Source organism: Piliocolobus tephrosceles, chromosome 19 (genome assembly GCF_002776525.5).
Source record: "Piliocolobus tephrosceles isolate RC106 chromosome 19, ASM277652v3, whole genome shotgun sequence".
NCBI lineage: Eukaryota > Metazoa > Chordata > Mammalia > Primates > Cercopithecidae > Piliocolobus > Piliocolobus tephrosceles.
The window spans coordinates 50,079,584-50,092,212 of record NC_045452.1 but is presented as its reverse complement, the minus strand read 5'-3'; the positions used below and the strand labels follow the sequence as shown (position 1 = coordinate 50,092,212).

Below are 12,629 nucleotides of genomic sequence, written 5' to 3'. Positions count from 1 at the left end.
ACTTGAAGATCACATTAAGAATGTTGGCCTAAAAGCAAAGAGAAGCCATTGGAGAATTTTAAGCATATTAAAGGGGTGACATGTTTTTTGTTAGGATAGCATGTTTTAAGAGTTTTCTGGCTGGGGGCAGTGGCTCACACCTGTAATCCCAGCACTTCATGAGGCCGAGGTGCATGGATCACCTGAGGTCAGGAGTTTGAGACCAGCCTGGCCAATATGGTGAAACCTCATCTCTACTAAAAAAAAAAAAAAAAAAAAAAAATGTAGCCGGGCATGGTGGCGTGCCTGTAATCTCAGCTACTTGGGAGACTGAGATGGGAGAATCACTTGAACCCAGGAGGTGGAGGTTGCAGTGAGTCGAGATCATGCCGCTGCACTTCAGCCTGGGCATGACAGCGTGAGACTCAGTCTCAAAAGGACGGGGGGAAGAAAAAGGGTTTTCTAAGTTACCTAGCTTAAGTTGATTAGAGTGCTATCTAGGGTTATTCATACTATACATATTTAGGTAGACCGATAGTAGAAAGATGATAGAGTTGTTTAGATGGGGTTGTTACACACATTTTACTTGCGATGTCCTCAATGGTTGTTATTTTGTATTACAAGAAGGGAACCCCCTTAGACTGCATCCTCTCTCTCTTACTTTCCCAGAGGAAGAGCGAAACGGTTCTCAATGGCAAATGGAGTTGCAGTGAAGCAGCACCCAGGGCCAGTGTCACCGCCGCCGGTGGTTTCTGGTGCTCCACATGTTCAGGGAACTTCTCTAGCAGTGGGCTATAGAAATGATCCCGGCAAGCATTGTCTTTGTAAGGTCATTTTAATGACTATTTTTCTCCTCAGGAAATAGGTAAGCCCTCAGCAGTATCAGATAGCTTGGCAGAATAAAAGGCAGATTGAGTCGGCTTCCGCTGTGACCGTTAATATATTTAATTTGGTGACACCAAATAATCCTGCCTTTTATGAAAATGTGTACAATCCATCTTGTTTTTTACCGCTTTAGAGTTGACAAACTCCATATGGCAACAGAATACTCTTAAACAGAGCTCTTAAAACCATATTTTTCACCTCTTTGTTTTATTTATTTATTTACCTATCTATTTATTGAGACAGGGTCTTGCTCTGTCACCCAGGCTGGAGTGCAGTCGTGTGATCCCGGTTCTCTGTAGCCTCGACCTCCTGGGCTCTAGCTATCCTCCCAAGTAGCTCAGATTGCAGGAATGCACCACCAGGCCCAGTTATTTTACAAAATATTTTGTAAAGATGGGGATCTCACTTTGTGGGCCCAGGCTGGTCTTGAACTCCTGGGCTCAAGCAATCCTCCTGCCTTATCCTTCCAAAGTGCTGAAATTATAGGCATGAGCCACCACACCTGGCCTATCATTATTATTTTTTTATATTTTATTTTTTAAATTTAGATGGAATCTCCCTCTGTCGCACAGACTGGAGTGCAATGGCACGTTCTCGGCTCACTGCAACCTCCCCCTCCCAGGTGCAAGTAATTCTCCTGCCTCAGCCTCCTGAGTAGCTGGGATTACAGACACACACCACCATGCCCGGTTAGTTTGTTGTATTTTTAGTAGAGATGGGGTTTCTCCATGTTGGTCAGTCTAGTCTTGAACTCCCCACCTCTGGTGATCCGCCCGCCTCGGCCTCCCAAAGTGCTGGGATTACAGGTGTGAGCCACCATGCCCAGTGCTTCTTATTTTTAAAGAATGAGAATAATCGGAGCTGGGAATGCAGCTCGCATCAAATATGAACACAGAAAAGGAAATGTACAAAGTGAGAGATGAAATCACTCACAAAGCAGATAGCATGAACTTCTAGATTCCCTGAATACTCTTCCAGTTCTAATCTCCTATGTTTTAATTCACTGGGAATATATTCCTTAATTTCCCATAATTACAAACAAATCCTCCTTAGCAGAAAAATTCATGCTTACGAGAGTATTCAGTTCCAGTGTTAAAATCGTATCTTTTCATTGTTCTCTGAAACTTGGAAAATGTGTCTGTTCAGTCCTTTGTGTGTACTTCTCAGGCAGTGCTGAAGACAGAGAGAGAAAACGGGCGGTGCTGACACGTAGATGACTGGGGCTGTGACAAGGACCATGAGCTGATGATCTGAGTCACACAAACTGGAAAACAAAGTTTTTCCCTAAGGAGATGGACTTTGAAAAACTTCTTATTGGCTGCTTTTGGATTAAGGCGTTTAGGACCAGCATTATGAGCAGAAGGACTCTGGGTATGAAGGAGAAACCAAGTTTTTCTACAGCCAAAGAGGAGGAATTTGCTTTTGCAAAATGTTTTACTGTTTCATCTGTCACTGAACGTGTCTGGGCAGTGACTGTTCTCTCAGGTCTGAGTCCTGAAAAGTGAAAGGGAAAGAGATTGTAGGACAAGGTGAAATGATACACGAAACAGCATTTTCCCCAGCTTCTTATTTGCCTGCACATTTCTGATAAATGGAGTAAATGCTGAACAAGCTGACTTTCTCCCATCATTCCTGTAAATAAGGATATGACTCACAGACGTTGCAACCTCTAAAATGCCATAGATACTACAGTGATTTGATTATTTAAAAATAGCTGGGAAAAAAACAGCAAGAAATTGATCCTGGGTAAGTTAGGACGGATTCTTTTTTGTTTGTTTTTGTGTATCATTTAAATGGTTATTGTATCTCACCCTAAGTATTCTGACAACATCTAGTTTGCCAAACAAATCTTAGGGATTTGTGAGTGCTGGAAACTAACAATATGAACGTGCTGGTCAGAACTCAGATCCCAGGCAAAGAAACCCAAAAAATGAGAAACAAAAGACAACAAGACACAAGGCTCACCATGGAGTCACTGTGACCTGCGGGCAAATATGGATTTGGTTATATGATCTCCTTTTCTATAAAGTAGAGAGAGGTAAGTGTCGACAGCACTTCAGTATGCTGACTCCCACCTCCAAATAACACAAGTGCTGGTAATAACAATAATTTATATTAAGCCTACTGAATGGCTTTTGTTGATCTTTAAGTAGCCTACCTAGAAATGGGAAACGAACGACCTCTTTATTATTAGTCAAGTGTTAAAACTCCCCAAGTAGGACCGCTTGTCAAACCTAGGTGTGAGTTTGAGATTCAGGATTAAGGTTCAAGTAGGGAATCTCCATTTACCCTGCATCTCAGTCTTATGCTGTATTAGTCAGGGTCTTGGGAGGAAAGTGGAGCACCCTTAAGAAGGGGTGATAAAAAGAGAATGTAATGAAGGGATTATTATAAAGTTAGAGGAAGAGTTAAGGGAAATAAGAAGGGTTGATGAGGTCCTTGGGGTGACTACTTCAGGAAGTCTTCCCTAGGCTTTCAAGGGCAAGCAAAGGACCACTGACATCCTCACAAACTTGTATTTTGGTGAGGGAGCTGGGCCGCAGCTGACCTAGGGCTTAGCAGAAAATTTCTCTCTCCTTCTATCCTTCCATCCTCTCCTGGTGGCTCCCACTGGCCAAGCCCAACTACAAACCAGAGAACAAGGGAGCTTGGTTGCTGGGGTCCATACAACCAGTCTTTCAGAGTACAGAGCAGAGTGAAAGGGTGGAGAACGGATCTGCAGGGGAACATGGATAGTGTTGGACACAGACCACAGACAAACGAAAGAGATGGAAATGCTTCAGAAGAGAAAGCAGGATGGCCAGGTCGGTGACTATCTTTTTTTTTTTGGAGATGGAGTCTTGCTTTGTCACCCAGGTTGGAATGCACTGGCACAGTGTTGGCTCACTGCAACCTCCTGGGTCCAAGCAATTCTCCTGCCTTAGCCTCCCTAGTAGCTGGGATTACAGGCGTGCACCATCACGCCCAGATAATTTTTTGTATTTTTTTTCTAGTAGAGATGGGGTTTCACCATGTTGGCCAGGCTGGTCTTGAACTCCTGACCTCAGATGATCCACCCACCTCGGCCTCCTAAAGTGTTGGGATTACAGGTGTGAACCACCACACCTGGCCAGGCCTGTGATGTTAATAATGGGATCTTGTCTAGTGGTAAAGCCCCATTAAATGTCTGGAAATCTGAATCAGAAGGACTAGCAACTGTTTGTCCCTAGGAATGGATCAAAGGTAGGTCCTATGGATATGGCTTGTCTGTCCCCACCAAAACTCATGTTGAAACTCAATCACGAATATGGTGGTGTTGAGAGGCGGGGCTTAGTGGGAGGTGTTTGGGCCAGGGGCATGGCCTTATGAATAATGCAGTTTTCTAGGTAGTGGGTTCTTGCTCTCATGAGACTGCATTAGTTTTTGTGGGAATGGATTAGTTCCCTAAAGTGTGAGTTATTATAAAGCAAGGTTCTGTTCCTGTTTGATCCTCTCTCTTCTCACTTGTCTGCTTCCCCTTTGACCTTCTCTGTCCTGCAATGTTACGACACAGAAGAACACCCTCACCAGAAGCCATGGCCATACTTTTGAACTTCCCACCCTGTAGAACCGTGGACTAAATATACTTCTTTCCTTTGTAAATTACCCAGTCTCATGTATTCTGTCATAGCAGGACAAAATGGACTAAGACAGTAAGGTTGCCAGGGAAAAGACAGGCACCCAGTTAAAACTGAATTTCAGAAGTTAGACAAACTTTTCTTTTAGTATAAGTATATCCCATGCAATATTTGGGCTATAAAGAACAACAATTCTTTAGGTATAAGTATATCCCAAATATTGCACAGGATATACTTATGCTTAAAGAGTTGTTGTTCATTTGAAATTCAGTTTTAACTGGGCAACCCATATTTTTATAGATACCGTAATTCCTTCTCACTAAAGATATTAGAATTAGAATTTGAATATGGTATAGCATTTCTGAAACCTTGTTCTTTCAACACCAATGTTTGAAGTGTTAAGTATTTCCAAACAAACAAACAAACAAAGATAAACACTGTTTCATAGTCAAAGAAGTTTAAAAAACACTGGATTAAAAGAAAGTTAAATAGTTCTCACAGCTTTAGGATTTCTCCTGGGACTTAATGCTAACATGCATTGTGACAACAATAATAGTGTTTTTCCTTGCTTTATTTAAAAACCTTCACAACAAAGAAACGGCCTAATATTCTGTTTCACTGTGACCATAAGTTTCCATTGAAATGCAGTTTAAATTTTAAAAAGTCATTTTGGTGTCTATCATGTTAAAGTGAAATTTTACTATTACTTCATAATCTTGCTTTAAGACTAAATTTATATTTATAAAGATGTTTTAAAGCTCTCTATAAATGTTTGCAAAGTAATAGCATTGTATTTAATAAGCTATTACATTGTTCACTTGATACTGGTTTTGCTTAGCTTAATATGAAGAATCAATTAAAACCAAATTATCATCTAAGCAGGGACAATCCTAGATTATTCAGAGAGAAAAATGAGGATAAAAACATTAGCTCCTTCTGCTTCTCAAGGTTATTTTTGGCAAGAAATGAAGTAATGTTGTGAAAGACTGTGCAAATATTACCGTGAGGATACAAATTACCCTTCCTATAGAGTTGATGGGCTTTTCACAATTTTCTCCCTTTCTGGTCATAGGTATTTTATCTAATTTATTGTGCAGTTTGTAATTCCACCCTGTTGTGTGCAGTGGGAGTGAAAGGGAGTTACATGAGTTAGGATTAGAATTACTTGTGAAGGACAAAAACCTGCCAAATAATGGTGGCTTAAACAAGGTGGAAGTTTCCTTTTCTCTCATGCAAAAGACTGGGATGTGTAGTCCTGGGCTGAAATAGAGGCTCTTCTCCATAAAATCTCCAGAGCCTCAAACTTCTTTGCCATGATTGAGCAATGTTCCTTAATCTCATGGTCCAAGATGGCGGCATATATGTTCCAGGCAACCAGAGGAGGAAGGAACAAAGAAGGGGCTGAAGCAGTGGGGTGGCTGTCTGTCTTGGAAGCTGGCACAAGATACTTACAGTTACATGCTTGAAATGGTTAATTTTATGTATTAACTTGACCGGGCCACAGGATGCCCAGATATTTGGTCAACCAGTATTCTGCGTGTGTCTGTGAGAGTATTTTTAGATGCGAATAACAATTGAATTGGCAGACTAAGAAAAGCATATTTTACATCCTAATGTGGGTGGGCCTCATCCAATCTACTGAACACCTGAAGAGAACAAAAGGTTGACCCTCCTACAAGTAAGAGAGAACTCTTCCTGCCTGACTGCCTTGACCCCGTGACATGGACTCTTTCTTGCCTTCTGTCTCAAACTAAAATATTGGTCTCCTTCTGGATCTTGAGCCTGCTAGCCTTTGGATTGGAACTACACCATGGCTCTTCTGGGTCTCCTGCTTGCTGGCTGCAGATTTTGGTACTTGTCAGCCTTCATAATCTCATGAGTCAATTCCTTATTATATATTGATATCTCTCTCTCTCTCTCTCTCTCCTATCTATCTGTATCAGTCAGTCATCAGTCACCTCTCTATCTGTTGGTTCTGTTTCTCTGAACAACACTGACTAACACAATCCTATTGTCTGGAACTTAGTATGGAAGAAAGAGAGTGAGCATATGGGGTGAAATGTATGGGATTGGAGCTAAAAGACTTTGCTGCAGGAGTGGAGTTCAAGTCATTCAGGGCAGTTGTGAGTCAGCAATAATGTTGGTGTAGTATTTTATTTCAGGAGCTGTTCAAGAGTATTGTCATTTTAGCAGTTTAGGTCTTCCATTTATCAAATTGAGTATAGCGCCTTCCTCTGTCCTATCAGGTGAAAGTTTATGAAAGATACTAATCATTTCCAAATTCCTTCATTTTTACTATCTATCCAGATTATTTTAAATACAGTATCTCTATAAATAGCACTTTGTCCATTGAAATATGTTTGGGTTTATATGATTGTGTGTGTGTATGTGTGCGCACACATGCGCAAAACATGGAAATAGGATATTTGGTCTACCTTAATCCCTGGAGTAATGGTGATTACATTTGTACAGCAAGTAATAAACTCCCAAATTACTGGCATTTCCTTTTTCTTATACTAGACAGAGTCAAGGGTGAAGGATGATAAAGAAAAGTTTTGACAATAGTGCCAAATTACCTTCCTCAGTTCCTAGATCGGGGATTTTCAATCTAGGGGCGATGTCACTATAATATAAGAGCTAGTCCTTGATTTCAGAAGCAGCTATCCAAGCTCTTATAAGAACTGACGATAGGAACTTGCCCGTCTTCTCAAGTTCTGTACAAGAACCACTTATCCAAAGCTCTTGATGGTTATTGCTCAGCCATCTCTTGCCAGCTGTTCTTTCTATGTGCAGGGAGAGCATGGGAGTATGGAGCCTCAGTCTGGTTTGCTATTGTTAGGACATCAAAGTAATCATTAGGTAGAAAGTTGAATAAACATTTACTTTTGACTTTTAATTGGTTACTAAACTTAAGAAAGTTTTACTTAGCAGCAAGACCAACTACATAATTTGCGGGCCCCAGTGCAATGTGAAAATTTGGGGTCCCTTTTTTCAAAAAATATTAAGAATCTGAAGATAGTGACAGAGGTTTAAGGCCAATTCAGGGTCCTCCTGAGTGCAGGACTCTGTGTAAGTGCACAGGTAACAAAGCTAGGATGCAGATGCTGCTCAACATCATACATTTAGTACTTTGATGTCCCTGAATTCCTTACAAAACTGTTACCTCCTCCCCTCCCCACCCAAGTCCCCAACTCTTCTGTTTTTTTCCAAAACTTTACTTATGTGTAACACTATGAAACATGACAGGGTCTGATGAGAATTAACTGGCTTTAACCTAAGTTTTTTTCATTTTTATTTCGAATATCAGCACTCACAGCTCCTTACCCTAATTTCTGACTTAACATAATACAACCCCATATCATACAAAGCTTCATAGTCCTGTATATGCATGTGGTGAACATTTGTGTGGCTATTTGCAGCCAATGGATTAGTATCAATAAATTGAGAGTATTCTTCAAAGATCCTAAGATTGAATATGAAAAAATGACCTGTAGGAATTAAGTCATTCACACGTAGCACAGATGAACTAATTACCAAGGGAGATGGCATATATCTGGATCGTAAAAGATTTATAAGGCAAATTAAAGGCATGTATTCGAATCAAAGTACTTTCTGATTGCTTTATTTCCTGCATTACTCTATTATCAGTGTCAGGGTTCTCCAGAGAAACAAAATCAATAGGATGTATATAAATTTCCTACATGGAATACGGTTTGGTTATGTAGGAAATGCAGAAGGATGAGTGAGTGGAATTACGTGTGAGGAACTGGCTCCCATGATTATGAAAGTGGGCAAGTTCAAAGATCTGGAGGTGAGTCAGCAAGCCTGGCTAGAGACCCACGCTGGCAGGCTCAAGACCGAGGAGGAGCTGATGTCCCAATTTGAAGGTATCCAGGCAGCCAGAATTCTCTCTTACTTAGGGAACAGTAGTCTTTTTGTTTTATTCAGGCCTTCAAATGATTGGATGAGGCCCACCCATACTGGAAAGGGCAATCTGTTTTATTTGGTCTGCCTGTTGAAATGCCAATCTCACTCAACAATACCCCCAAGAAACACCCACAATGTTTGACCAAATACCTGGGGACCCCATGGCCCAGTCAAGTGGACACATGAAATTAAGGTATCAGAGATCTCCTGTTGTCACAACTCTGCATAGCACTTAAAATTTCTGGTTTCATACTTGGTACAGAAAGTTAGCTACTGTTCATCATTTGTTTAATTCTACACCTGGCCATAACTTAAGATTAATTAGAACAAAGTTTGATTAGAACGAAAGATTTAATTAGATGTAAATTCTTGCATTAGGTGGTTGCTTCATGCTAGGTACAGGTTAGGACTGCAAAGATGACTACAAATGGCTGATTACTACAAAGGACATTATAGTAATTTTATTTTTATTTTTATTATTTTTTTGAAATGGAGTTCTGCTCTTGTTGCCACAGCTGGAGTGCAATGGCACGATCTTGGCTCACTGCAACCTCCGCCTCCCGGTTCAAGTGAGTTTCCTGCCTCAGCTTCCCTAGTAGCTGGAATTACAGGCACTCATCACCATGACCAGCTATTATTTTGTATTTTTAGCAGAGACAGGGTTTCACCATATTGGTCAGGCTGGTCTTGAACTCCTGACCTCAGGTGATCCACCCGCCTCAGCCCACCAAATTGTTGGGATTACAGGTGTGAGCCACTGCACCTGGCAGGACATTGGTTTAGAAGCAGCTTTTTAAAGTGGATTTCATCTGAGAGTTTCTTCCTATACTTTTAGTCCTTCTTGTCAGAGATGTGATTTATTTTCTCTTGTGATTGCACTTTTAAAGTTGGAAACCTATGAATGCCATCAGCACTACTATGTGGAATATAGTTTGGTCATGTAGGAAATGCAGAAGACTGAGTGAGTGGAATTACACAAAAGTGAATCAGAAAGCAGCAATGGTCATAGACATCAGCCTCAGTGAGGCAACAGGAGTTGGAAGGAGTAAACTGAGGAAAAAATCAGAAGAATACTGGATGGAGCAGACAGAGTGAGACTGAATAGGACAAGGGTGAGGTGGGCCGAGACAGCTGGTCACATTCAGCTCTAAATTCTTGAAGAAGTAGTTTAGACTACACCAAGGATGGGGGATAAAAACCAGCCTAGAGCTTAGAGAAGGTAGATGTGGCAAGGGAAATAAGAACTGTCATTGCTGAATTCCTTGAGAAAAAAATGTGAAGAAGAGGCTTGTGGCCTCAAAGACATTGCATGCATGAGTCAGAACAAGCTTGAGCTAAAAGAAAGATTTGATTAATGAATCAAATATTAATGCCACATTTTCTATTTCAAGTGTTTTTTTTCCCCAACTATTCTGTGTGGAATGTCTTCACTCTCTGCCATCACCTTATTATTATTAACTCCTGTTAACTCTTAGGTCTCAGTCTTGTTGTTACTTCCTCCCCAGAAGTCTCCTTTAACCCCTACAGACTGGGCTTGGTGCCTTTCCCCTGTGTTCTCATGTCACCCTACTCTAGAACTTATGTCACTGATTTAAATTGCTTTCTGGTCAGGCGCGGTGGCTGACACCTGTAATCCCAGCACTTTAGGAGGCAGACGCGGGCGGATCACGAGGTCAGGAGTTCAAGACCAGCCTGACCAACATGGTGAAACCCCGTCTCTACTTAAAATACAAAAATTAGCCAGGCATGATGGTGGGGGCCTGTGGTTCCAGCTACTTGCGAGGCTGAGGCAGGAGAATTGCTTGAACCCGGGAGGCAGAGGTTGCAGCCAGCCAAGATTGCACCATTGCACTCCAGCCTGGGTGACAGAGTGAGGCTCCATAAAACGAAATTGCTTTCTGACATGTCTGTTTTCCTGAATGAGTTGGGAGCTCCTTGATGACAATAGCTGTTACTTGTTTAAAGTCATATCCCCAGAAACTACAAGCTTAGTAGATATTTGCTACGTGAAAGAGAGAATGAAAGAAAGAATGAGGACTTGATTCCTGTACTCCCAACAACATTTAAGACACTGTGCTGAGTATTCGGTAAGGGGGCATCGGGAAGGGTGAGGTAGAGGTTGTGGTGAAACCAAAAATTGAACACCGTTCCTGGCTTCAGAGAACATGTAGTCTAGTAACAATCGTGAATAACGGTGTAATACAAGACATGTGACATAATAGAGTACTACAACACAAGACAAAAGAATAGGATTGCCATATCTAGCAAATAAAAATACAGGATGCCCAGTTAAATTTGAATTTCAGGTAGGCAACAAATAGTATGTATATATCTCATGGACTATTTGGGAGATACTAATACTAAAAAGTATTCATTGCTTATTAAAATTCAAATTTGATTGGATATCCTGTATTTTATCAACCCTAAATGAGAAGAACTGGGGCCATAAGAGATTGCTTTTGTTTTTTGTTTTTTTCATTTTTTCAGGGATGGAATGGAGGTATTAGAGAAAGGTAAATGGTTTGGGAAATGTTTTCTGGAAAAGATAGGAACTAAGTTGAGTTGCAAAGATCACAAGACAAAATGTGAGGAGGTGCAGTTCTGATAGAAGAAACCTCAAATGAAAAGGTGAGACTGTGGCAGGATCAGAGACTGGCTGATGTGTGGTTTGGCCAGAGTGTGAACGGGTGGTGAGAAACCCAACTAGAGGGTTGGGCAGGGCTTGGTGACTCCATATGTTCCAAAGCCTCAGTCTCCTGGGCACCCTGCCCCCTTCGCCTTGGCCACACTTTGTGAACAAGCAGAACTAGATCTTTCTGCCTGGGCCAATGTTTTATCTTTACCTGGTTAATTAGGCTTGAACATTAGTCTCTCTCTGGAAATAGTGAAGAAGAAACACCAGGAGCATTTTGCAAGGGTCATACATTGCTCAATGTTTGCGTTTTTTAAAAAAAACACTGGTGTCAAAACAGCATGTCTAGCAAAGTTGAGGGAAAAGTGAAAACTAATGATGACTTATCAAAACAAGATGTGATGGTGTGGGAAATGTTATTAACTTCTACGGCATTTGTAATTTTCATCTTTCTCTTCTGTTAGAACATATGTTTAGCATTATATAGTAAATATGGAATAAAACAGATATAAATAGCTTATTTGTAATCTAAGAAGAGGGGGAAATGTTTATATAATAAAGTTGGGCACCTACTGTGTTCCAGGTGGCAACATATGTTATTTCTCTTAATCTTCACAACAATACTATAATACTATGGTATATACTCTGATGATTTTAATGTGCATCTTGCTGAATTTCACAATGTTTATTTGCTCATCTATGATCACTCAACTAGCAATTGGTTATTTTGAAATTCAAATCTGGTTTGACTTCAACATCTATTTTGTTTCCATTTACCACACCTATAGATAGGTACTCACAGATAAACAATAATTATGATGCAGTTATGGCAGATTCACTGTGGGAACAGACAGGAGGGAGCATCTAATTCTGTCTTGTGGACATCAAGGGTGGCTTTGGAAGGAGATGATGCTTGAGTGGTGATTGATGAAAATGATCTCATTTTCTAATAAGGTTAATAACAGGCAATGCATGAAACATACTCACAAGTAAGAGAAATATTAATAGTTTGTAAAACACACATATTTCATCCTAATAAGCTCTCATTAGGTTTCTGTAACCTTTTATTAAATGTTCCACACTAATCACATTGATAACAAACAGAAATTCTTTTTTTTTTTTTTTTTTTGAGACAGAGTTTTGCTCTTGTTGCCCAGGCTGGAGTACAATGGCACCATCTTGGCTCACGGCAACCTCTGCCTCCTGGGTTCAAGCGATTCTCCTGCCTCAGCCTCCTGAGTAGCTGGGATTATAGGTATGCACCACCGTGCCCGGCTAATTTTGTATTTTCAGTAGAGATGGGGTTTCTCCATGTTGGTCAGGCTTGTCTTGAACTCCCGACCTCAGGTGATCCACCCATCTCGGCCTCCCAAAGTGCTGGGATTATAGGCATGAGCTACTGTGCCCGGCCAACAAACACAAATTCTTTTACTTGCTACCACAAACATCATTAGTCATATTTATTAAATGGTGATTATTTATTAAATTAAATTAAATAATTAAATCTTCATTAAATCATTAAAACCTTCAGCTGCTTACATGATTATAGTTTGGTGCTGTTTTTGCCAAAACACCACACATTCACATAGAAATACGTCTAAAACTTTTTT

The 12,629-nt window shown here is 40.6% G+C and overlaps 1 pseudogene; it reads right to left on the bottom strand.

Annotated features, from left to right (window-relative positions):
* Positions 1–610: 610 nt before the first annotated feature.
* LOC111527325 lies at positions 611–802 on the bottom strand (annotated as a pseudogene).
* Positions 803–12,629: the final 11,827 nt, after the last annotated feature.